This window comes from Mobula birostris, chromosome 9 (genome assembly GCF_030028105.1).
Source record: "Mobula birostris isolate sMobBir1 chromosome 9, sMobBir1.hap1, whole genome shotgun sequence".
NCBI lineage: Eukaryota > Metazoa > Chordata > Chondrichthyes > Myliobatiformes > Myliobatidae > Mobula > Mobula birostris.
Genome location: NC_092378.1, coordinates 39924353 through 39949730, shown reverse-complemented (window position 1 = coordinate 39949730; position 25378 = coordinate 39924353). Strand labels below are relative to the sequence as shown.

The window sequence follows — 25378 nt, the reverse complement described above, 5'->3', positions numbered from 1 at the left end:
TTGTCAGGGAGTACACTTTGGTTTATTATAAGTTGCTCTATAATTTTTCCTCTTTCCCTCTGGTTCACTTACCAGTTGTCTTCAGTCTGTCGCGTCTCTGCCTATAGTCCTCCTGGAAACATTATTTATTCTATTGAAAATCCCTTATGGCTTTATCAAATACACTAATGAGATCTTCTCATGGAAAGACAGAAACCTTCTGTCCAATCTCTTTACGTAACTCGAGTCCTGCTTCCTCGGTATCACAGTGGTAATTCTGTTCTGTAAAGAAAATCTTGTTTCATTAACATTAACCTTATTTCCCCTCCTACCTGGTGCAGTATGACCAGCCTGATATTTATGGTATTTTCTATTTTCTTTCAGAGTTGTAGCATATATGGTTTTGTTTTACAATAGTAACTCTGTTGTACATCTCTGTCCCTTTATGATGAAAGTATAGTATGAAGAATTTAACACTATTCTTGACGCGATTTCATGGTTTATTATAACTTTACTTGTTTTCATCCCTCTAGTGATAAAGCTGAAGATCCTGTATGTCACAGGAACAGTTGTCTAGCAAGAGAACAGGCCCTTTGCTCCAACTCAACCATGCTGATTCAAATCCCTTCCTGAACTAGTCCTATTTCCCTGATATCCCCTTAAAATTGTCCCAATGAGCTGTACTGCCCAGCAACCCACCTAGTTCACGCTAGCCTGATCACAGGACGAATATACACTAACCAATTAACATGCTAACCGGGACGTCTTTGGACTGTGGTAGGAAACCGAAGCACCTAGAGGAAAACCAGGCAGTCACAAGGAGAACATAAAGCTCCTTATAAATGGTGCTGGCATTGAACTCTGATCTCCGAAGCTCGGAGCTGTGATAGCATCATGTTAATGGCTACACTGTCATGGCGCCCCTGAACAGCTATACAGTAACCTGACATCCCACTCCTGCACTCAGTGATGAAGACAAGCTTGTCATCTGTTGCCTTCATCACCCTGTCCATCCATGTTGCTGCTTTCTGGGACCTGTGCTTGTACTCCTAGGTCCTTTTCTTCAACAACACCTCCCAGGGCTCTGTCATACACCATGTATGTCTTGGCTTGATTTAACTTCCTAAAGTGAAGCTCTTCACACTTCTGTGAATTAAATTCCATCTGCCATTGCTTCTGTTTGCTCACTTTCCCAGTTTATCTAGATCCAAAGGGCCAGCGTTTGGGTAGCTACTCATTGTATTGCATAGTTGTGAAGAGACTGACGAAATCACCAAATAAGCAAGGCTTACCAGGCAGATCCACAGGATGAAGAAAAGCCTTGTGAGTGCAAATCAGAGTGCCACCAAGCCTGTCACTGAGCCTTGGAGTATGAAAGGGGATCATTTGGTCCAATGCCAGTACTTGAAAGAACAATCTAAATAGTTAAATTCTTCCATTCTTCTTTGCCCTGCATTACTGTAATTGGTATTCTGTGAAATTGACAGTTAGGTGTCCTACAACCTTTTTAGATGTTACAATCTGGTGTGCACTGATTCTGTGTGCATGAAATTGTTCCTTATTATAGCTCAGAAAATATTGCCCCCCCCATATTATCATGGTATTTAGTTTCTGTTCAAGTCACTATTTTCTTTACAAAACACTCAATCCATAGTAAAATGTTTGCTCTCAGTAAACATCTGAACAGTTGTCTTCAGTGTAACTACTGCACTCCATGTTAACACCACTTTTAGAAAGAAAGCTCCACTCCAAGGATTATCTTTAAATGCAGCAATATTTTAAACTCATTAACATCAAAGTGAAGAGGCGGGGAAAGGCTGCCCGTCACAGCACATCACTTTTAATCCTCTGTTCCTTGCTGAGCAGTGTCACTTCTCCATAATGCAGCTCCAGATGTGGTGTTTATTGCCTTATATTAAATTTGTGATGAAGGGCTCCCACTATTCACCAATTTGCCCTCCTGTAAATTACCTGAATTAATGAGACGCAATGTGCTCGCAATCACATTTGACATGACACCAAATGATGTCTGGAAAATACAGTCTGGTTAAGTGAAGCTGTAATTTTAGCCCACACACAGTTGTCATGATGATATCAGTATATTTTTCTTTTTGGTGAAGTTTTGATGTCAAAATGACAAGTTTACCCTCCTAATATCAATGTCATTTGAATGCTTCTTTTCAACAATTGCTATATGCTTGTTACAACAAAGCTTTATAAGAATTGAAGTACCATACCATTTAATGTACAATGTATTTATTTAGCTGATATAAGAGACCTGTAGCTGCAGGCCTGTCAAAATTAAGTAAGCAGAGACGTGGTGATATTGTTGGTGAGGGAACTCTATCACTGAGAAACTGCTTGTGTTAATTTTCTTACCAGTATGGTTATATCAATATTGTACCTTTTAACCCGCTTACTGATTGCCATGACCAGATTCTTATTAGTATGTTGCATCAACCTATTTTAGTAAGTTTAAGTTTAGGATAACTTTAAAATAAATGAACAGCTTTGTACTTGGGTATTGTGTGTGTGTGTGTACTTGTGACTAATATTCAACTCAATTTATGAAAGTGTAATTGTGTATTTTTGGTTACTCAAACGTGTCAGTTCTGTGTCTATCTGCACCAGTTTATTGTCACTGAGGTATTTGCTCAGTGAGGTTTGTCTTCATGACTCCCAACTGTCTTCACAGAAGGAATCACTGCAAATCACGTGTATTGACTTTATTCCTCTCCACTAAGGGCAAATATTTTTTCAGCTTTTAGCATTTTAAAATTTATTCAAAGGAGATAGACAACCTCAAGTTGGCCAGCACTAATTTGATTCCAGGATGTAATGGCTTGTCATATGAAAAGCATGTGATAGCTCTCAGCCTGTATTCACTAGAATTCAGAAAAATGAGGGGTGACCTAATTGAATCCCATCGAATGTTGAAAGGCTTCGATAGAGTGGATGTGCAGAGGATGTTTCCTATGATGGGAGAGTCTAGGACCAGAGGGCACAGCATTAGAAGAGAGGGCTGTCCTTTTAGAATGGAGATGAGGAGGAATCTCTTTAGACAGTGTTGAATCTGTGGAATTCATTGCCACAGATTGCTGAGGAGGCAGTCATTACATACAATGCCTAGAGAAAGTATTCACCCACTTGGAGTTTTTCATATTTTGTTTTACAACATTGAGTCACACTGGATATTAATTTGGCTTTTTTTGACACTGATCGACAGAGAAAGACCCTTTCATGTCAAAGTGAAAGAGATCTCTACAAAGTGATTTAAGTTAATAACAAATATAAAACACAAATTAATGATTGCATAAGTATTCACCCCTTTCAAGTCAGTATTTAGTAGATGCACCTTTGGCAGCAATTACAGCCTTGAGTCTGTGTGGATAGGTCCCTATCAGCTTTGCACATCTGGACACTGCAATTTTTCCCCATTCTTTATAAAACTGCTCAAACTCTGTCGGATTGCACAGGGATTGTGAGTGAACAGCCCTTTTCGAATCCAATCACAAATTCTCAATTGGATTGAGGTCTGAATTCTGACTTGGCCACTCCAGGACATTAGCTTTGTTGTGTTTAAGTCATTCCTGTGTAGCTTTGGCTTTATGCTTGGGGCTGTTATCTTGCTGGAAAACAAATCTTCTCCCAAGTCACAGTTTTCTTGCAGACTGCATCAGGATTTCCTCCAGGATTTCCCTGTATTTTGCTGCATTCATTTTGCCCTCTACCTTCACAAACCTGGGGCCTGCTGCAGTGAATCATCCCCACAGCATGATGTAGCCACCACCAACATTCACAGTAGGGATGGTGAGTTGTTGATGATGTGCAATTTTTGTTTGGCTTATGCCAAACATGGCATTTGGTCTGATGGCCAAAAAAATTCAATTTTGGTTTCATCAGACCATAGAACCTTCTTCCAGCTGACTTCAAAGTCTCCGACATGCCTTCTACCAAACACTAGCCAAGATTTCATGTGATTTTTTTTTCAACAGTGGCTTTCTTTTTGCCACTCTCCATAGAGCTGCAACTCTTGAAGCACCTGGGCAACAGTTGTTTTATGCGCATTCTCTTCCATCTCAGTGACTGAAGTTTGTAACTCCTCCGGAGTTTTAGAAGTCACATAACTAGTTAAATCTGTTTTTTGGAGACCTGTGTGCAGTTAAGGTGTTTCAACTGATTGCCATAAAAATACAACTGTATCTTGGTGGCCTCGCTCACTAGTCCCCTTCTTGCACACCACTCAGTTTTTGAGGACGGCCTGCTTTCGGCAGAATTACAGCTCTGCCATATTCTTTCCATTTATTGATGATTGACTTAACTGTACTCCAACAGGTATTTAGTGACTTGGAAATTTTCTTGTCTCCACATCCTGACTTCTGGCTTTCAATAACCTTTTCGTGGAGTTACTTAGCATGTACTTTTGTCTTCATGGTGTAGTTTTTGCCAGGATACTGACTCACCAGCAGTTGGACTATTCAGATCCAGGTGTATTTTTACTGCAATCAATTGAAACGCCTTGACTGCACACAGGTCTCCAAAAACAGATCTCCATTTAACTAATTATGTGACTTCTAAAACTAGTTGGCTGCACCAGTGATGATTTGGTGTGTCGTATTAAAGGGGATGAATACTTGTGCTATCAATTATTTTGTGTTCTATATTTCTAATTAATTTAGATCACTAGTTTTGATCCACTCTGCCAAGAAGTTATTTGCATTTGACCAGTTTGCTTCTTAATCTGCTGTCTCAGTTTTGTTTTTTCCCCAAAGACAATTATCCTAGCCTAACTAATTTTAACATAATAATTCTATAGCTATGGATTTGTGAGAATATTGCTTTCATGAGCTGAGGATTCCTGAGTGGAGCTGGACATTGAAATTATGAACAATGTTTTGATAGTATGTTGAAAGAAAACTTACTGAAATAGCTGAAGTTGACTGAGTTCCGCACTTTGACCTAAGGAACTTTGCCATAATGTGCTGGGTCTGGGATGTTTTGCCTCTTGCTTAAATCGTCATCTTCCTTAGTGCAGAGTGTACTGCTAGTCAATAGAAAGTTTCCTTCCGGATGTTTTTGGCAGGTTTAGTCACATTGTTTTCAAAAAGGCAGTCACATTTTGGTTCATTCCTAGAATTCAGCTATCTGGGTAACACAAAATGAGCATTTGTAAATGTTCTTTGATAACCTGTCCCTGAAACCTTCCATCACTTGGCCTATAATAAGAAATAATTGGTTGGATTAGATTTATCCTGCCCTTCCTATAAAATCACACCGAGAGAAGGCACAATACTTTCACAGTTTACACCATGAGTTATAGTCCTGCCCTGCCCCCATCTCTCCTGCCTTATTTCCAGTTTCTTTCCAGTCTTGATGAGGGGTCCCGGCCCAAAATATTGACTCTTTATTTCTTTCCAATGATTTTGTCTGACCTGCTGAATTCCTCTGGCATTTTAATTTGTTGCACTTGATTTCCAGTATGGGCAGAACTCAGAGATTCTTATTGCCTTAAAGATGCCACTTGTTTGTACTGCTGCATTTCTAGTACTAAACTGTTGCTGTTCTGACATGTTGCCTTTTTCACTCAGCTGATGGATCCCCTTGTCCATAGTCGACAGCAGTGTGCACTGTGACTACACTGTCTCCCCCCAGAGAACCACAAGGCAGTTCCCCTTATCTTCCTTTCCACCCTGCTGTATTTGCATCCAAAGATCCTCCGCTATGATACAAATCCACAAACAATGCATCTTGTCCGATTGTTTTGTTTAGGTGTTCTTGACTCCAGCGTGCCAAAGGTCACTCCACTGTTATCCACCCCTTTCCCAGTGTGCTCGCTTTGCAAATGTGGAGCTCATTATGCAAGTGTGAAGATTGTTGCTCCTGAATTTTCACGTGAAGCAGTGACCTGCATTAGTTTCAGTTTAGTGGACTGCATTTGCTATTTGAAATCCTGCCTCCCCTGCAATGGAGAGTAAAATGGTAATCTACAATTGAACTCTGACCATTTGGTTTCCTGGTACATTAATTATCCAACCTATTCCGACATTGACCTCTCTGCTCTAGCCTTCTGTGATGCTTAATGTAAGCTTAAGCAGCAACAGTATATCATTCCATGGGATGCCTTTCAGCGTTCTGGACAAAGTGGAGATCAGAGATTTTTCGGGTGACAGTTCCCCTATTCCCATGTGTATGACCACTAAAACTACCTTGTGTTTCTTGTCACTGCAATGCTATCTTATGTCTTGCATTGTTATTCCCCTTAATTACTTTTACCTGCCCAATTGTAATGTTTCTCTGCAATGTAAAAACTTGTTTCATGTACTCAGTCCTGAGCATTCTTACTCCACAGGTGGTGATGTAAATCCTGAAAATTTCCAGCAACCTCGGTAATTTGATATTTCCGAGGTTGGTTTAATTGTAACCTCAGAATGTTAATGATAGGACACTCTGACTCCATTAATGTAAAGATTTGGTAGTGAGACTTCCTCGTGGGGCTGTGATGGTTGTTGTCTGACATTTGCGATGAATGAATGGTGCATGCCATTTCTGAGGACGTTCGGGTTTGTTGGTCATTTATTGTTGCATGAGCAGCTTCATTATGTAATGTGAAGCAAGCAGAACAGAACATGTGATTACTGTAAAACATTCCCACACCAGAGCTGTGCATGGAGGGGACGGGGGCGAATGCTTGGACACTTTCAGGAGCATCTCATGGTATTTTGACTGGGGATTCTGATCATTGATTGTTAACAACCTCACTCCTCATACCAGAGAGAAGTCAATCTATGGAGCTTTTTCCTCCTTGATTACAACTAACTTTAGTTTTACAAGGCTTCTTGATGCCTTATTTGGATAAATAGTGCCTTGAGCGGGCGCTCATTAAATTCCCCTCTGGAATCTAGTTCTTTGTTCCATTTGTGCACCAAAGCTCTAATGAGGACTGGATTTAAGCAATAATAATACTTCCAAATGTATGACAAGGGAGATGCTGAAAACACACTCGAGGTTGAGCTGCCTCCATGTTAAGGACCCTTCAGCAGAACTCAGTGAGAAAGTGAGTTTTAGTTGCAAAGAAGGTGAAGGGGGGAACAATGAGAATGCTAATCACAGGATGCAGATCAAGGTTGTCAAGATGATGAGCACTCCTGTAACTGCTAGTTTTAAAATGGAAGATTGAAACAAATGCACAATCATCTGTGGAGAAGGGAGAAAAGATAATTATCTAGGTCTCTAGAGATGGAATATGCCAAAGGTGCTTGAGCAGTGCAGGGGGTTAAAGATGCAAGGCAATGTGGGATTGTGTATTAAAGTGATAAATAACTGGAATCTGTCAATACTCACTATTTGAGTGGTGGGACCCCCTCCCTATCAAGGAGGCGATGTTAACAATTAGCAAAGTAATTTCACCACAGTTCACTTGTTTTTAATGCTACACATTTAAAATTTATAACTTGGGTTTTCTATCTTATAAAAGGTTTCCAAATTACAAATTATTTCTAAAACACAAAGGAGTTCCAAAACAATGTGTAATTCCTATAAGCTATAAATATTAACCAATGAGTTGCAGCGAACAAATTGTCTGAGGAATGAATTCTAGTTCTGCCCTTCTTTCTGGTGTGCTTCTTGATATTCCTTAACCATTCCTTAAAACCCTGACTACTCTCTACACTTTTACTGTTTTCTGCGAGTTGGGTGACTTCACACGTGATGATTTTCAGATAAATTTTTACACAGGTGGTCTAAAAGCTTGTAAGACAGAGAACCCAAACACCCTCAATTACTGCTGTGGAACTGACTTTTTGAGCACACAAACCTTCCAGCTATTAGTACTATTTGGTATGCTAAGTGATTGTATCAATCTGATCTGTAAGCTTCATTGAAGTAAATAACTTGGCTAGCATTGTCTGGTTTGGTACAAGCCTAATTAACATACACTGTCTCTTGAACAGTAAGCCCTGTGCTATGGGTCTACACCTTGTGCTATATAGGCAGTGCATTTTGTTTGCAACCACATGGAAATCTGTTCTGAGATCAGACTCTTGCAAAGACTCCTCTTGGGGACTGTCTATAACTCCACCAACTGGTCCAGTAAGTTACCAGTGTCAGTAGAATTCTTGATCAGATGCTTAAAGAACACTTCCCATTGTAGGAGTGTGTGTTTTTCTCTGTAGAGTATTCACTTCCTTTATCTCAGGTGTACATTTCTGAAATCTCAAAGGGCAATTACATTGATAATTTTTCCATAAACATGGCAATGATGTATAATGTGCATATTACAGTCCATCTTAATCCATCTTTAAGATTTCCTTGCTCACAAAGTTCTTGCCGTTTCTTTCATGCAAGTTTGGATCACTATCTTTGCCTCTGTTCATTCATCAGGTCGGTTGGTAATATCTTTCATTGAGTTGAAGATGGCTCATTTCTTTCACGGGTGTTCACATTGTTTTCGATTATAGTGCATGAATTTTTCAGGTTTTCTGAAAATGAGTCTTGTAGTCAAATTACTGTGTCTTTTGTCTAAGGATTGGTAATCTTGCGTTTCAGTTATAGAAAATCGTATTCATCAGTTACATGATTTCACAATATAATAACATACAGAGTGAAACCTGTTTATAGAGATAAATTACCTTTATTTATGTAGTGACATAAGGAAAAGTACTGCTCTCCAGTTGAGGATTCTGTCTGTACTTAAATTCAGGGTGACCAAAAAAGGATGGCAGAACATAGGAGTTGGTCATGTTCCTGCCATGGGAGTGAGTTCCCATTGGTATACTATAGCTTGGCATTCTGATACCAACCACACCATCTGCATATGTTTCTTTCAATTTTTGGGGATTCCAGACACTTGGTATAATTGTTAAAGATTAGGCCTAACTGAGAATCATTGATACATCTTCCTCACATTTGTTTTCCCTGAAAACTTTAAGCAAGCGCTACCTAGTCTGTTTGCCAGATCATGGGATTAACATACCCCTTTGTCATACACTGCATCTCAAGCAGTAAGCTCCATGCTATTGGCTGGCACTCTGTGCTATATTGACAATGCTGTTGGTTTGCAAAGTTGTCCTTTAACTTCAGACTATCGCTTGCCATTTGCATTAAGAACTCAAGACTGGCTCCTGTTTACCACAAGAGGCTAAACAAGAATATCAGTTGGAAATTTATCTTGATCAAAAAACAATTCTTTGATCTCCAGAAATGTCAGCAGTTATTTTAAAAAAAAATCAAACAACTGAATTTGGCAAAAACCTAAGGCCCTGTGGCCCTGGACCACAATGTCTGACACCAAATTCCCAGTATAGAGTCACTATTCTGAAATCTATTATGAGAAGAGATTATTGGACTTCCAGAAGAAACAATTAAAGCATGTTCTCAAAGTCTCCTTCCAAAGATATATAACATTCTACTCATGGCAACTCTGGCCCATGATCATTCAAAATTAAAATTAATGCACAAATGGGGAAATGGAAGTTGATGCATTTGGCATTTGCAGACACTCTGTGAACAACAGGAGCACTGCCCCTTAATTTAACCACCTATCTGCCCCATTAAACACCACCTCCTCCATCTGTGGAAGAATCTGTAGTTCCAGTATTTGCCTCATCATTCATAGCTGGGGAGCGGGGGAACTGGAGTGCAACCAAGTCTTCCTTAATCCTGAGAGATTAACTATAAATAAAATCAAACTTTTTCACAACAACATGGGTGGAAATCTGTTGCTGTAATGGAGGCCAGAGCATGAATAAGGAGCTTATTTTTGGTCAGTGCGTATCACCATGATTTTGAAGTGTCTGGTTCAGTCTTAGACAATTGTTTAAGAGAATGATGGAGCGGGTGGACAAAGGTCAAATTTGGTGATTGGCTTCAGTATTTCCAATACTTAGACCTCATTGGGTAAAGAAAAAGGGATTCTCATCTCTGAAGGAATTGGTAAGCTAGTTATAGTTTGGGCACTGTGAACAATACTAATCTCACATTATTTAAGTCAACCATCTGTTGCGGTGGAATTTGATTCCAAGTTGCTTGTTCAAGTCTCTGGTTTATTACCCACTAAGTGCTTGATGTAAATAACTAGAGTGTGATGGTTGGTTGATGTTGGTCGATGTATTGTGCATTTTTAAGATTTAGATTAAAGTTGCAAATTGAGATTGTAATATTGTAATTGTGCTGTCTACGTGGAATTGCTGTTTATTCAACTGGCATTCAGTCAGCAAGACTGGCAAAGCAGTCTGCTGCTTGGATGTGTTAACACCTGCTTAATGCCAATTGCATCCAGTCTGTTTGCATTCTGTACCTACGTCCCCTCTGATTACTTTACTAACATTTAATCGTTTACTGCAAGCCGTCCAAGCAATCAGCAGAAACCGCCTCAGAATGGCCGTCAAAAAAATGGACAGATTCTCCTTCCTTCTCCAGCTGTGAAACTCCATGCTGATCTGGTTCTGTTTTGATGCCAAAATGCAATGGTGTCAGTTCACTTAAAGGTCCTGTGTTGGGCATGTGGCCAAGTGGTTAAGGTGTTTGTCTAGTGATCTGAAGGTTGCTAGTTGGAGTCTCAGCTGTGGCAGCGTGTTTGTGTCCTTAAGCAAGGTACTTAACCACACATTGCTCTAGGGTCTGTCCGAGGAGTGGCGCCCCACACAGACTTCCAATCTGCGCCTTGTAAGGCATGAAAATGCCCGATGCAGGCCTCTCATGGTCTGAGTCGACGTTTCCCGAAAGGTCAGAAGTGAGTTGTTTTTCTTCATCTCAAGCAGCAATTCATCGGTGCTCAATTTTATTAAGTGTGATTTTTGTCCTCTATCATGAACATCATTTTTTTAAAAATTTGGGGGTGCAGTGTTCTAACAGTGAGAATTCTATCTGATCGGTAGCAGAGGAGCACTGTAATGTTCTTGCAATGCTAGCTGTAATATAGTTCAATTCTTGCGCTGTATGAAAGGAGTTTGTACATTCTCCCATGACCACATGGGCTTCCTCTGGGTGCTCCAGTTTCCGTCCACGTTCTAAAGACCTATGATTTAATAGGTTAATTGGTCACATGGCTGTAATTGGTCAGCGTGGACTCACTGGGCCGGAGGGCCTGTTACTATGCTGTATCTCCCTCACTAAGCAGCTTATATATTCCTCTGTTGAAAGGTGCACAACTAAAATTCTTTGAATAACTCTGCTGGTTTCTCTGGCAGTCCTGGGGCAATGGAGTCAATTGGACCATTGCTTCATATGGTGCCATTACTTCACAAAGGTTTGATTTGTCACCATTCCTTTCCTGAATCCATTCACAGGGTCGCATTCTTTCGCTTGCTGACACAAAGGGACTGGGTCAAAATCAAGGTTACTGTCAAATGCATATGTAGATGTGCGCACAGGTGCAGTGAAAAACTTACTCACAGCAGCTTCACCGGCAGAGCATCACAAAAGCAGCATTCAAAGAATAATGTGAATTAAAAATAATTTGTACAACTGTATGAGGATGGTGGTGGGGGAGCCTATTTTTAGTGCAAAGTCATTAAAGTGGTCATGGTGTTCCTAAACTGGAGTGGTGATTAGTGTTTTGGGAGATTGATTTTAGAATCAGGTTTAATATATCACTGGCATGTGTTGTGAAATTTGTGTTTTGCAGCAGTATATTGTAATATATAATATAAATTATAGTAAGTGTATGTACAGTATATTAAGTAGTGCAAAATGAGAGGGAGGGGGATTCTGAGGTAGTGTTCATGGGTTCATTGTCCATTCAGTAATCTAATGGCAGAGGGCAAGAAGCTATTCCTGAAACAGTGTGTCTCTTCAGGAATTTGAAGCTGCTCACCTTTTCCACTTTTGATCCCTCGATGATGACTAGAGTGTGTTCCCTCAACTTTCCCCTTCCTGAAGTTCACAATTGATTCCTTGGTCTTGCCGAAGTTGAGTGCAGGGCTTTTGCTGTGACACTACTCAAGCAGCTGATTTATCTCGCTCCTGTACGCCTCCTTGTCACCGTCCGAAATTCTGCCAACAATAGTTCTGTATTCAGCAAATTTATAGATGGCGTTTGAGGTGTGCCTTGCCACAGTCATGGGTGTAGAGAGCCTAGAGCAGTGGGGTAAGCACACATCCTTTAGGTGCAACATATTGACAGGTAGTGAGGAGAAGTTGTCTTTTTCTAATCCACATACTGTGGTCTCCTGGTGAGAAAGTCAAGGATCCAGTTGCAGAGGGAGGTTCAGAGGACCAGGTTTTGAAGCTTGTTGATTAGAACTGAGGGTGTGATTGTGTTGTACCATGACGTGTATGCTGCTGCTGTGGCTTCACCATTAATAAACCACCTCTGAGTCATAAAATAAGTACTTATCCCCTTCCTGTCTTTGGATTTTCTTCTGGTCTGATTTGATGGACAGCTCTGCCTTTTACTTTTCAAATGTTCCTTCTGCTCTTGTGTGAGCTTGACTGGCAGCAGTTCAGTTGACAAATAACGGGTGTTCACTCAAACATGCCTTTAGTGAAGGTTAATGGAAAGGAAAAAAATAACCGGATGACTTTATGATCCCTGGCAATAGTTGTATTAGGGTCACAGCTAGAATACAGTATGTTCTGGCTGCCACTTCATAGGAAAGGTGATATTGTTCTGGAGAGGGTGCAGAGGAGATTCACCAGGATATTGTGTGGGGTGGAGCATTTCAGTTGTGAGGAAAGACTACCTAGTTTAGCTTAGAGAAGATGAGGGGGTGGGGGCAAACATGATAAAAGTTGCATAAAGTATTAAGATGATACTTGGGAAATCCACCTCCCTATTGCAGAAGTATCCAACGCTGGAGGGCACAGATTTGGGGCAAAAATGTTCAAAGGAGATTTTTTTATTTTGCAAACACATCAGTGAGGGAGAGAGCCAGTGGTATGTTGAATTACTGGGTGAACAAGTAGTCTTTACGGTACTGAAAGTCTATGTCTTTATTGCTGCTTTGCTGCATGTTTGAGTGTTTAGTGGGCGGGGGTTGCTGATGCTTTTTTTTGCTGGCGGGGGAAGGAGGATCATTGCTTTGCTGCTTGTATATGGGAGGGGGAGGTGGGGGGCTTTGGGGTTCTAACATTTAACTGTCATTCATTCTTTGGGGCACTCCTCTGTTTTTGTGAATATTTGTGAAGAAAAAGAATTTCAGAATGTACGTTGTATACATTTCTCTGATGTTAAATGTACCTTTGACATCCAGATCACACTGCCTTAAGACATGTTCCCACAATATTTCCTCTAAGTATCTAGACAAGCAATTGAAGTCCCAAGCATGAAAGGTTAATGACCAAGTGCTAGTAAATGCGATTCACAAAGATAAGTATTTGATGGTAAGCATGGATGTGATGAAGCAAATTTATTACCAAGTAAGGATCAAATCTCATATCAGCCATGTAAGTTCCATATCTGGAGTGAAATGTATGTCAGGGGTTGTATTTCGTGACATATAATTAATATAAAATTTACTTTGAACTTTGTTCATTCTTTCGTGTTTTTTTTTAAGCTACATATTCTTGGAAAACTTGATAATTTAAATTGGACCAATGATGTATATTTCAGCCAGTAAGGAAGAGTTTTCTAATTTGTAAGTACAAGGAGCCCATACTGAGCCTGATGGGTTCACAGCTCATTCATCTTTGTGTAAGGAACTGTTATCTTCGACAGAGCTCTTAAATCTCATCTGAAATATCTTTGCTTGAAATAACAATGCAATTACCTTGTAACACAGATATTAAACTCTCCTCCTGAGATGAAATGTAACTTGATCTTCAAAAGGAAGAATTTTTTCATATCCCACTGAGATGAGACATTTGTGGGTAAGCTGTCAAGCAAGTGGTCATGGATAACTTGCAGTTAAATCAAACAGATGAAGATGCTTTGGTGGGGGGGGGGTGGAGATTGGAAGGGCAAGACATTATTTTAAAAAATGGCAAGGATGCAGTCAGGAGTTATCTTTGTAGCAGAATCTATAAGTTCTTGCAATTTCATTCTCACTAAAAGAAATATTATAGAAAGTAATAAATAAGATTGTAGATGGAGAATTAATGGCTTGTTTTGATTTTTGTAAGCATTCTATTATTTTCTACAATTTTAGATCTTCCATGGAAAAAAAAATCCTCCTTTTGTTCCTTCCAGGAGAGGGGATGGAAAAGTGAACTTTTTTTTTGTCCCTTCTCTGTGTCTGTCTCTCAGTAAAAATGTGATTTTGGCCAGAAGTGGGGGAAGAGTGCCAGGAATTTTTCTTTTCTATTTTGCAAATTAAAACTCCATTTGCCTGCATATTGAATTGTCTGTCCTGGTGGCTCCCAAGTTGAAGGACGTTGTATTAAGCCAAAGAAATATCAGTGTTGGTGGCCTGCTGCTCCCTAGTGTACAAGCAGTTTTGTTTTGAATGTTGTTGAAGTCTGTTTGCATAATATGGAATTTGGAGATAATGTCATTCCAGCCATACGGATCTGCTCAGTAGTGAATCTGGAGTTTGTGCTTCAGTGGTGTTTACGTAAGATCAGTTACATCTGAGCTGTGTCGAGTTCACCTTGATGCACAAATCGAAGTGCAATATATGCAGCCTTGTGGTATTGTCTGCTCCTGTTAAGTGTTCAACTGATAAGTTATAATTAGTGCGCACTTTATTGGGAGGATACTCTTAACTGAACTCATTATGTTGAGTATAACAAAAATATTTTCCAATTCAAGGCTATTTTCAGAGTTTAGAATGTGATGTTTACAGCAGTTAAATAGAAGATCCATTAGCTGGTTGGTATTTATCCATGTTGAGAACGGTGTTTGTATACCAGATAATTAACGGGAAAATACCTCTCTTATTCATAGAATTAAACAAGTTCTGCAAAAATAAATAGAGCACTTCAGCTTTGAAGATATTTTAAAAAAACACTTAAACTATATTTAAATTTGAGGCAACTACTTATTAGCTCCTAATTAACGTGCAGTGGTTGCTTCCTCTTGTCTTAACAAATGATGCAAGCCATTTTTAAGATGCAAGTGGTGCACAACATGGTATCACTGAATGTGGGAGTTTTCTAACAACTAAACTTAGAACCTTCAAAATAACTCTCTCCAGAAATGTGATTTCATGCAGTAATAAATCTTGTGCTTCAGTATTGGGTGGGCTGCAATTCTTCTTTGGCTCCCACAAGCTGCACTAACCTTTGGCTGACCGGTGAGTCCAACTGAGTTTTGGACTGCGCTGCCATGATGTCCCATGACCAACTTTTAGCTCAACACCATTAGATGTTATTTACTTGGATTTTCAAAAGGTGCTGCACTTGAGGCTGCTTTAACAAGTATTACAAGAAAGATGTTAACATGGATAGAAGATTGGCTGATTGGCAGGAGGCAAAGAGTGGGAATAAAGGGAGCATTTTCTGGTTGGCTGCTAGTGGCTGGTAGCGGCTGGTAGCGTTGCCAACTGTCCCGTATTTGCCGGGACATTCTGTATATTGGGCTAATCTGGTTTGTCCCATACGGGACCGCCCTTGTCCCGTATTTCCCCTGCTAAGGTAGAGCGTTCCAATGAAACGTTTCATGCTGAAATGGTGTAAAGCAAAGAAGCAAGTATCATTAATTTATATGTGAAAAATTTGAACGTTCCCAGACCCAAAAAATAACCTACCAAATAACACATAAAACCTAAAATAACACTAACATATTGTAAAAGCAGGAATGATATGATAAATACACAGCCTATATAAAGTAGAAATAATGTATGTACAGTGTAGTTTCACTGAACAGAATCGCCAGAACCGACTTGTAGAGGAAAAAAAAATTGGCACATACATACATGCGCACGTCATGCAGGTGCACACAGGTGCCCGCACAAGGTTTCATGGTCATGGTAGTCTTTCTCGGAGTAAACGCAAGAGTCCCGTATTTGACTGCTACTTTTGTCCCTTATTTGGGAGTGAGAAAGTTGGCAACCCTAGTGGCTGGTACCATGCCACAGGGGTCAGTGTGGGGACCACTTCTTCTTGCATTGTACATCAGTGATTTGAATGACGGAATTAATGGCTCTGTGACCAAGTTTGCAGACAATATAATGATAGGTGGAGGGCCAAGTAGTGTTGAGGAAGCAGGGAGGCTGCAGAAAGACTTGGCTAGGTTAGGAAAATGGGCAAGAAAATGGCAGGTGGAATATAATGTAGTGAAGTGCATGGTCGTGCACTTCGGCACAAGGAATAAAGGTGTGGACTATTTTCTAAATGGGACAAAAATTCAAATCAAATGTATAAGGGACTTGGAAATCCTTCTGTAGGATTCCCTAAAGGTCAACTTGCAGGTTGGATTGGTGGTAAGGAAGGCAAATGTAATGTTAGCATTCATTTCAAGGACTATAATACAAAAGCATGGATGTAATGCTTGAGCTCTATCAGGTATTGGTCAGGTCACACTTGGAATATTGTGACCAGTTTTGGGCCCCTTGCCTAAGGAAAAGATGTGCTGACGTTGGAGAGAGTACAGACGAGGTTCACAAGAATGATCTCTGGAACGAAAGGGTTAATATAAGAAGGGTTTGATAGCTCTGGGCCTGTACTTGCCTGGAGTTTAAAAGAATGATGGGGAAACCTCATTACAACCTATTGAATATTGAAAGGTCTGGATAAGGTGGATGTGGAGAGGATGTCTCTTGTGCTGGAGTTTCAGACCAGAGGGCACTGCCTCCAAGTTGAGGTATGTCCATTTAGAAAAGAGACGAGAAAAAAACATTTCTTTAGCAAGAGAGTGGTGCATCAGTAGATTTTATTGCCATGGTTGGCTATGCATGTCATTGGCTATGTTTAAGGCAGAGGTTGATGGTTTCTTGATTAATCAGGGATTTGAAGGTATGGGGAGAAGGGAGGAGAATGGGGTTGAGGGGGATAATAAATTGGCCATGATGGAATGGTAGAGCAGACCTGATGAATTGAGTGGCCTAATTTTGCTCGTATGTCTTTTTTTTTAAAAAAAAGCATTTTGGGACAAATAAAGTATTTAAATTAAAATAATTCATTTAATAGCAGCACAATTATCTGAGATAAATTTATTAACTTTAATCACTACAGGACAAATAGCCTCAAACTTTTGCATATGGGCTGATGACTCTTACCAAATTTTGCTTACCAGTAACTACTTTTCATGTAACATTTACCATGATTCCTGTAAAAGGTGATTCTGAGAGTTAAATCCAGTTTTGAAAAATAGAATTGTACGTTTTATCTATATTTTTAGTAATACGTTCCAATTATATTGACCAAAAGGACTAAGTAAATAGAAAGGGATTGCCACAACACACACAAAGCGCTGGTGGAATGCAGCAGGCCAGGCAGCATCTATAGGAAGAAGCACAGTCGACGTTTCGGGCCAAGACCCTTCGTCAGGACTAACTGAACAAAGAGATTTGAGAGGGGCAGGGGGAGATCTGAAATGATAGGAGAAGACAGGAGGAGGAGGGATGGAGCTAAGAGCTGAAAAGTTGATTGGCAAAAGGGATACAAGGCTGGAGAAGGGAGAGGATCATGGAATGGGAGGCCTAGGGAGAAAGAAAGGGGGAGGGGAGCATCAGAGGAAGATGGAGAGCAGGCAAGGAGTTATTGTGAGAGGGACAGAGGGAAAAAAGGGGGGAAAAAAGGGGGAAAATAAATAAGGGATGGGGTAAGAAGAGGAGGGGCATTAATGGAAGTTAGAGAAGTGGATGTTCATGCCATCAGGTTGGAGGCTACCCAGACGGAATATAAGGTGTTGTTCCCCCAACCTGAGTGTGGCTTCATCTTTACAGTAGAGGAGGCCGTGGATAGACGTGTCAGAATGGGAGTGGGATGTGGAATTAAAATGTGTGGCCACTGGGAGATCCTGCTTTCTCTGGCGGACAGAGCATAGGTGTTCAGCGAAACAGTCTCCCAGTCTGCGTCAGGTCTCACCAATATATAGAAGGCCACACCAGAAGCACCGCACGCAATATATCACCCCAGCCGACCCACAGGTGAAGTGTCGCCTCACCTGGAAGGACTGTCTAGGGCCCTGAATGGTGGTAAGGGAGGAAGTGTAAGGGCATGTGTAACACTTGTTCCGCTTACAAGGATAAGTGCCGGGTGGGAGATCGGTGGGAAGGGATGGGAGTGACGAATGGACAAGGGAGTCACGTAGGGAGAAATCCCTGCGGAAAGCAGAAGGGGGGGGCAGGGAAAGACGTGCTTGGTGGTGGGATCCCGTTGGAGGTGGCGGAAGTTACGGAGAATTATATGTTGGACCCAGAGGCTGGTGGGGTGGTAGGTGAGGATAAGGGGAACCCTATCCCTAGCGGGGTGGCGGTAGGATGGGGTGAGAGCAGATGTGCGTGAAATGGGAGAGATGCGTTTGAGAGCAGAGTTGATGGCGGAGGAAAGGAAGCCCCTTTCTTTTTTTTAAAAAAAAACAAAAGGAAGACATCCCCTTCGTCCTGGAATGAAAAGCCTCATCCTGAGAGCAGATACGGCGGAGATGGAGGAATTGCGAGAAGGGGATGGCATTTTGGCAGAGGAATTGCGAGAAAGGGATTGCCTCTAATTTTGCTCTAAGACCCTGATGAAATGTTGGCAGATAAACTACAATATATAATACAAGATACTAATGCATGCTTTCCCTTTTGTCATCAAAATTCAAGGTTCAAGAGCATTAATTGTCATTTTTCAGTACATGAACGTAAAGGAGAACAAAATGATTGCATCAGATCCAGAGGAACAATAAGTATAAAAGTGTGCTGAATGTGATCTTGTATACAATGCATATGATTAGCTTGTCTACATAATTTGTATGCTTATGTAGTGATGATAGGTGCAGGAGAATCTGAACGTAAGGTAACTCGGAGAGGAAATAATAATGTAACAGGGACTCCTGATGAGAAGCTTTTTTAGGTAGCAGCAGAATGTATGAAAACAGCACGACAATGACTGTCAAGGTAGATATGAGGTATGGATAGTAAGTGTAAAATGGCAGAGCATGGGGGTTGAAGGGTGCTGAGTAGATCATAACCCACGTATAACAATTGTCATCATTAAACTTGTCACAAGTGCGTTACATAAACACATTAAATGTTCATGTGATAATGTGCAACACAATTGCCCAGAAAGTCTGAAGCTTACTAAATGAACCAGGATAGATAATTTGGTATTAGTACCTGTTTTGTTCATTAGCTGATTTCCTGAAACCACTTCAGTTGCTCCTGATGCTTCAGACCTTGGGGTATCCGAGGGGGCACTGCACATTCTAGGGGCTGAAAATACACTGTGTTGGATCCCTTTCTTGGGAACCTGTTGGCTACAGTGCAACTCAGCAGTGTTTGAGAGAGGGCAGAGACTAAGTGAGATACATAATGTGGTTGTTGCTTGCAGGGGTAGGATTTGCAAAATGTTGGGAAAGCATGGTGCAGGATGTTAGAGTTCAATGGTGGGTGTAGTCGTTGAAAGTGGGGTCATTGAATGTTTAGGTGCAGGAGTGGGCTTGCTGTGAAAGCCCCCAGTTTGCAGTGGTTTGGAATCCATGTTTGGTTTGGAAGGTTTAACAATAGGTTTCCCTTGGGCTGTGCTGTGTAAGTTCCTCATTGTCGAAAGGGATTGTTTTGTGAGGAGTGACATCATCCCAAATGAGAGACTGCATCAGGTCACTAATAATGACAAGGTCAACCTTCAAAGTGATGCAGAATGATTCTTGAGCTGAATTTCTGGACGAGTAAGCTTATGGTGTTTTCATTTTCGGTTTGAAACTTGTTTTACAATGGTAGAGAAGGTGAATTTAGCAATTCCACTGGGAGTTGAGCTTAAAACTGAGTACAGCTCAGGGCGATGATTGTGTATTCACTGGTCTGTCCTTGGCTTTCTTTGGGGAAATCAGGAGTAGATGCTTTGTACATCAATCTCCATCCTTCTTAGTGGATAATCATTCACTGACCATTAGGTCGACAATTGCTCTTTTACAGTTCTCAGCATTCAGTTCAAAGCTCTGTTTGCTGATGTAAGACAGTGGCATTTAATATTTCAATTTTTATTTGAACATTGTAATTTTCTTTCTGCTGGAGCTTAAATAGAATTTGTGATGGTGATGTCAATTGAGCTTAATTTATACTTGAACAGTTGGCCTAATTACAGCATTTGGGTGGAGATTGCAATAGTAATCTCACATTTCAAATAATTCAACAGTTCAGGCAGATGCCCTTACAGTGAAGGGAAGGACTGATGTTTGCAATGAAAGCAACTGACAGCTCTTTAGTCCTCTCTTATCAGGTATTTCAACTGTATCACAATTTCTAAAATGTTCATTTGCTATCAGGAAAGTGCCTTTTTGGAACAGCACTTAACTGCAATGACAGGGGGTTTCAACATATTCTCAGTCTAAAGGAGGAATCACTAGGACCATGAAATAATTATCATAAAGCTTTTAGTAATCTCTGCAATATTGTGTGCCTTATATATTTTTCAAATGTTCTCCACCATTTCTAATGGTGGTATTGCTTGTAACTTTGTGCCGCCCAAGCTCTTGGTAATATAGTGGTTAGCACAACACTCTACAGTACCAGCGACCTGTGCTCATCTCCCGCTGCTGCCTGAAAGGAGTTTGTACGATCTCCCCGTGACCGCGTGGGTTTCCTCCCACAGTCCAAAGACCTGCCAGTTAAGTTAACTGGTCATTGTAAGGTTGTCCTGCGATAAGGCTTAGATTAAATAAGAGGATTTCCAGCATCTGCAGATTTTCTTGTGTTTGGACAGTGCGGCAGGAGGGGCCTATTCAGAGCTCTATGTCAATAAGTAAAAATAAATAAATGTTAATCTGCTGTTATAGATGTAAAATACTCACATATGTTGTCAATTTAAACCAGACTGCATGTGATAATGTGGTTGCCAAGGCCAAACTTTGCAGCTTGGTCAAATATGAGGGGAATATTTACAGCAAATTGTTGCTCCATTTCAGGAACACTGATATACAAAGGGATCTTGGGGTCCAAATCCATAGCTCCTTGGAAATGGTAACACAATTGGATAAGGTGGTAAATAAGTTGTGTCGCGTGTTTGCATTCATTGTTTGTGGAGCTCGGTATGTTAGGATGTCACATTGCAGCTGGATAAAACTTTGGTTAGGACATGTTCAAAGCAGTCTTGTTGCACCATTACAGGAAAGATATGGAGGCTTTGCAGAAGGTCTAGAACAGATTTGCAGAATGCTGCCTGTACTAGAAAGGATAAACTACAAGGAAGGATTGGACAAAACTGGATTGAGCCTTGGAGGCTGAATGGACACCTGACAGACTTGCGCAATTCTGAGAGGGACTAGATTTTTGGAATGGAAATGCCAAGTATTAGATGGCATGGCTTCAAGATGAGATTAGGAAAAGCCTGGAATGTGTTACCAAGAGAGGTGGAGGAAGGACATAAAATAGCAATGTTTAATGGGCATTTAGACAAGAACATGAACAAACAGGGAATGGAGGGATTATTGATCAGTTGTAGGTAGGTAGGTTCAAATTGGTGTTGTGTTTGGTATTGACATCATGGGCTGACGGTCTGTTCCTTTGCTATACACTGTTCAATGTCCACAATGGTTTTAAGGCTGCACAAGTGATATGAACACATTAAACATATAGTAATGGGCAGCTTAGTTTGCTTTATCCTTCTGTATTTGACTACCAGTATAATTGCTTTTTGAATGTGTTACCTGTCACTACTCAACAGTGACTGGACCCTGGGTTCTTCTCTTGTGGCTCTGCATATCTTGCCTCTTTCAAGGGTGGTGCTCATCAACAATTGTCAAATTCTAGATGTTTTAATGTAATGACTTTTGACAGAAACATGGAAAAGGATTTTGAAGCTTAAGCTTTGCAATGTATTTGTGCAGTCCAAGAAAGCAAAACTTCAGTGGATTTGGTTCTCAAATTCATGTTACCAGTTGTCAGCAAATGGTAACTTTGACTCCCGCGGATTATACAGATCAGCCTGGAGTCCTGTGTGAAGTGAGTGTTCTGAAATTGCAGGCTGCACTTTGCCAGACTTCTACACTCTGTGTTATGAGGAAAAACTTGTTAATTTTCCATCTGGGAAAGCCACTCAATAGGCAAAGTGCCAGTTTGGTTCTGGTAAAAGAACAACCAATTCAAACACTTCAGTGAAGGCTAATGGGTACAGAAGACAAAGTCAAATGTAAGATTATTTGCTGTTTTTAAAAATTAAGACAACAATCAATTGAATTACAAACGAGGAAATCCACAGGTTCTGGAAATCGAAGCAATACACACAAAATGCTAGAGGAATTCAGCAGGCCAGGTAGCATCTATGGAAAAGAGCACAGTTGAGGTTTTGAGCTGAGATCCTTTGTCAGGACTGGAGGCAAAAAAAGAATTGAATCAATTTACAAATGTGCAATAAATATGCAGGCATATTGGGGAAAGTAGTAGGTAACTTCAACTGCCCTCATAGACTAGGACGACATTGTGCAAGGGGCTTACACTAAATAAGATATCTTAGGGGCATCCAAGAGCACTTCTTGAAACAGGATGAGGATAGTTCAACTCTAGGAGTGGTTACACTGTACTTTATAGACTTTAAGAGGCAGGAGCATTGAGGGAACAGTGATCACAACTCCTTTAGTCATAGTCGTACAAAAGTACAGCACAGGAAACTGCCCCTTCGCCAACCTAGTCCATGCTGAACCATTTAAGTTGCCTACTCCCATCAACCTGAACAGAGACCATAGCCCTCTATACCCCTACCATCCATGTACTAATTCAAACCTCTCAAACTTTGAAATCAAGCTCACATGCACCACTTGCGCTGGCAGCTTGTTCCACACTCATGTGACTCTGAGTGAAGAAGATTCCTCTTATGTCACCTTAAGCTTTTCACCTTTTACCCTTAACCCATGACCTCTAGTTACAGTCCTACCCATCCTCCATGGAACAAGCCTGCTTGCATTTACCCTATCTACTGTATACCCCTATAATTTTGTATACTTCTATTAAATCTGCTCTCAAATTTCTATGTTCAAAGGAATAAAGTCCTAATCTAGTCAATATAACTCAGGTCCTCCAATCCCAGTGACATCCTTGTAAATTTTCTCAGTACTCTTTCAAACTTGGTTATATCTTTCTGTACGTAGGTGACCAAAACTGCACAGAGCACTCCAAGTTAGTAGTACAAGACTCCAATGTCTTGTACAACTTCAACATATCATCCCATCTCCTCTACTAAGTGACTTATGAAGGCTAATGTGCCGAAAGCTCTCTTTACCTCCCTATCTACCTGTGATGCCACTTTCAAGGAATTATGGACCTATATTCCCAGATCCCTTTTGTACTGTCATGCTCTTCAGTGCCCTACCGCTCACTGTGTAAGACCTGTCTTGGATTTCCTACTGAACTGCAACACCTTGTACTTGTCTGTATTAAATTCCATCTGCCATTTTTCCAGCTGATTCAGATCCCACTGCAACCCATGATAGTCTTCCTCATTGTCCACTATAGCCCCAATCTTGGTGTCATCCGCAAATTTGTTGATCTTGTTAACCATGCTATCATTCAGATTCTAAATACTGTATAGATGACTAACGACAATCCATGTGGCACTCCAGTCAGCAAGTCAACCATCAAGCACCACCCTCTGTCTTTTCCCATAAACCAATGCCTAATCCAGTTTCCTACCTTCTCTTGAATGCCAAGCAACTGAACCTTCTTGACCAACCTCTTTTGTGGAATCTTGTCAAATGCCTTGCTAAGGTCCATGTAAACAGCATCCACTGCCATATCTTCAACTTTCCTGGTAACTTCCTCTTTAAAAACTCGTAAGACTGGTTAGAACTGACCTACTATGCAAGGAGCCATGTACCAGTCTCTTATAATACCATCAAATAACTTTTCCACTACTGATGTCAGGCTCACTGGCCCATAATTTCCTGGTTTGTTTTTTTTTTTTCAGAGCCTTTCACTAAATGCAAAGTGTTCCCTTACACCAACTTCTGTCACCTGCCTTGTCTCATTTCCTAATAGCAGATCGAGTATCACATACTCTTTCATTAGGACTTCTATGTAAAGATTAACAAAACTTTCCTGAACACATTTGACAAACTCTATACCATCTACTCCCTTTACAGTATGGGAGTGCCAGTCAATATGTGGAAAGTTTAAAATCACCTATAACAACCTTGTGTTTCTTGCAATAGTCTGTGATCTCTCTACAAATTTGTTCCTCTAAATCCCATGGATTGTTGGGTAGTCTGTAATATAGCCGTATCAACGTGGTCATACCTTTCGTATTCCTCAGTTTCACTCATAATGCCTCTCAAAATGAGTTCTCCTGACTGAGCACTGCTGTGAAATTTTCCCTGACAAGTAACACCACCCTTCATCCTTTAATCCCTTCTGCTCTGTCGCATTTAAAACAGAACCCCTGAATATTGAGCTGTCAGTCCTGTCCTTCCTGCAACCAAGTCTCACTAATGGCTACAATATCTTAATTCCAAGTGTTGATCCAATCCCTGTGCTCATCTGCCTTTCCTACGATACTACTTGCATTGAAATATACGCAGCTCAGGACATTAGTTGCACCACGGTGAACCTTTTGATTTTAGACTTTGAGGTCGAAACAACATCTGTCTCCACATCTTCTCCAATATCTACTCTGGCACTCTGGTTCCCATCCCCCACAGCTCTAGTTAAACCCCCCTCCCCACCCTGTGCTGCACTAGCAAACATTATCGCTAGGATATTAGTCCCCTTCCAGTTCAGATGCAATCTGTCTCTTCTGTACAGGTCCCACCTTTCCTGGAAGAGAGCCCAATGATCCAGAAATCTTATGTCCTCTATTCTACTCCAATTTCTTAGCCATGTATTTAACTGTACAATTTTCCTATTTCTGGCCTTACTAGCATAGGGCACAGGTAGCAATCCTGAGATCACAACCCTGGAGGTCCTACCCTTTAGTTTTAAGCATAGGTTAAATATGGACTTTGTGATGAAAATGTTAAATTTTGGATAGACAAATTATGAGAGTATTAGAGAGAGTCAAATATGAGCAGCTGCTTTTGGATGAGTCTTCATCATGTGCAGAGACCAGCTGCAGGAGTACAGGAAATGTGTTCCAGTGAAGAGGAAGGACAAGGATGCTAAGGCAAGGGAATCTTTGAGGAGAATGATAGTGAATGTAGTCAAAGAGAAAAGGTAAGTGTATGCAAAGGGTAAGGAACTGAAATTGAACAGGGCCCCCTTGAAGAACATAAACTATGCAAGAAATGAAAAAGGGGGTGGGAAAGCCAGGAGAGGCCATGAAAGTCTTTGGCTAGCAGGGTTAAAAATTATCACAAGGCATTCTATATTTGCATCAAGAGGAAGAGGATAAATAGAGAGAGGGTAGTTCCACTCAAGGATTGAGGAGGGCATGTGTGCTTTGAGGTGGAAGA

The 25378-nt window shown here is 40.7% G+C and overlaps 1 protein-coding gene across 6 annotated transcripts in view; it reads left to right on the top strand.

The window, feature by feature from the left end:
- The window catches only part of cadps2 (Ca++-dependent secretion activator 2), a 706406-nt gene that overhangs the window by 1431 nt on the left and 679597 nt on the right, over positions 1-25378 (top strand). The gene's annotated exons all lie outside the window — the stretch shown is intronic.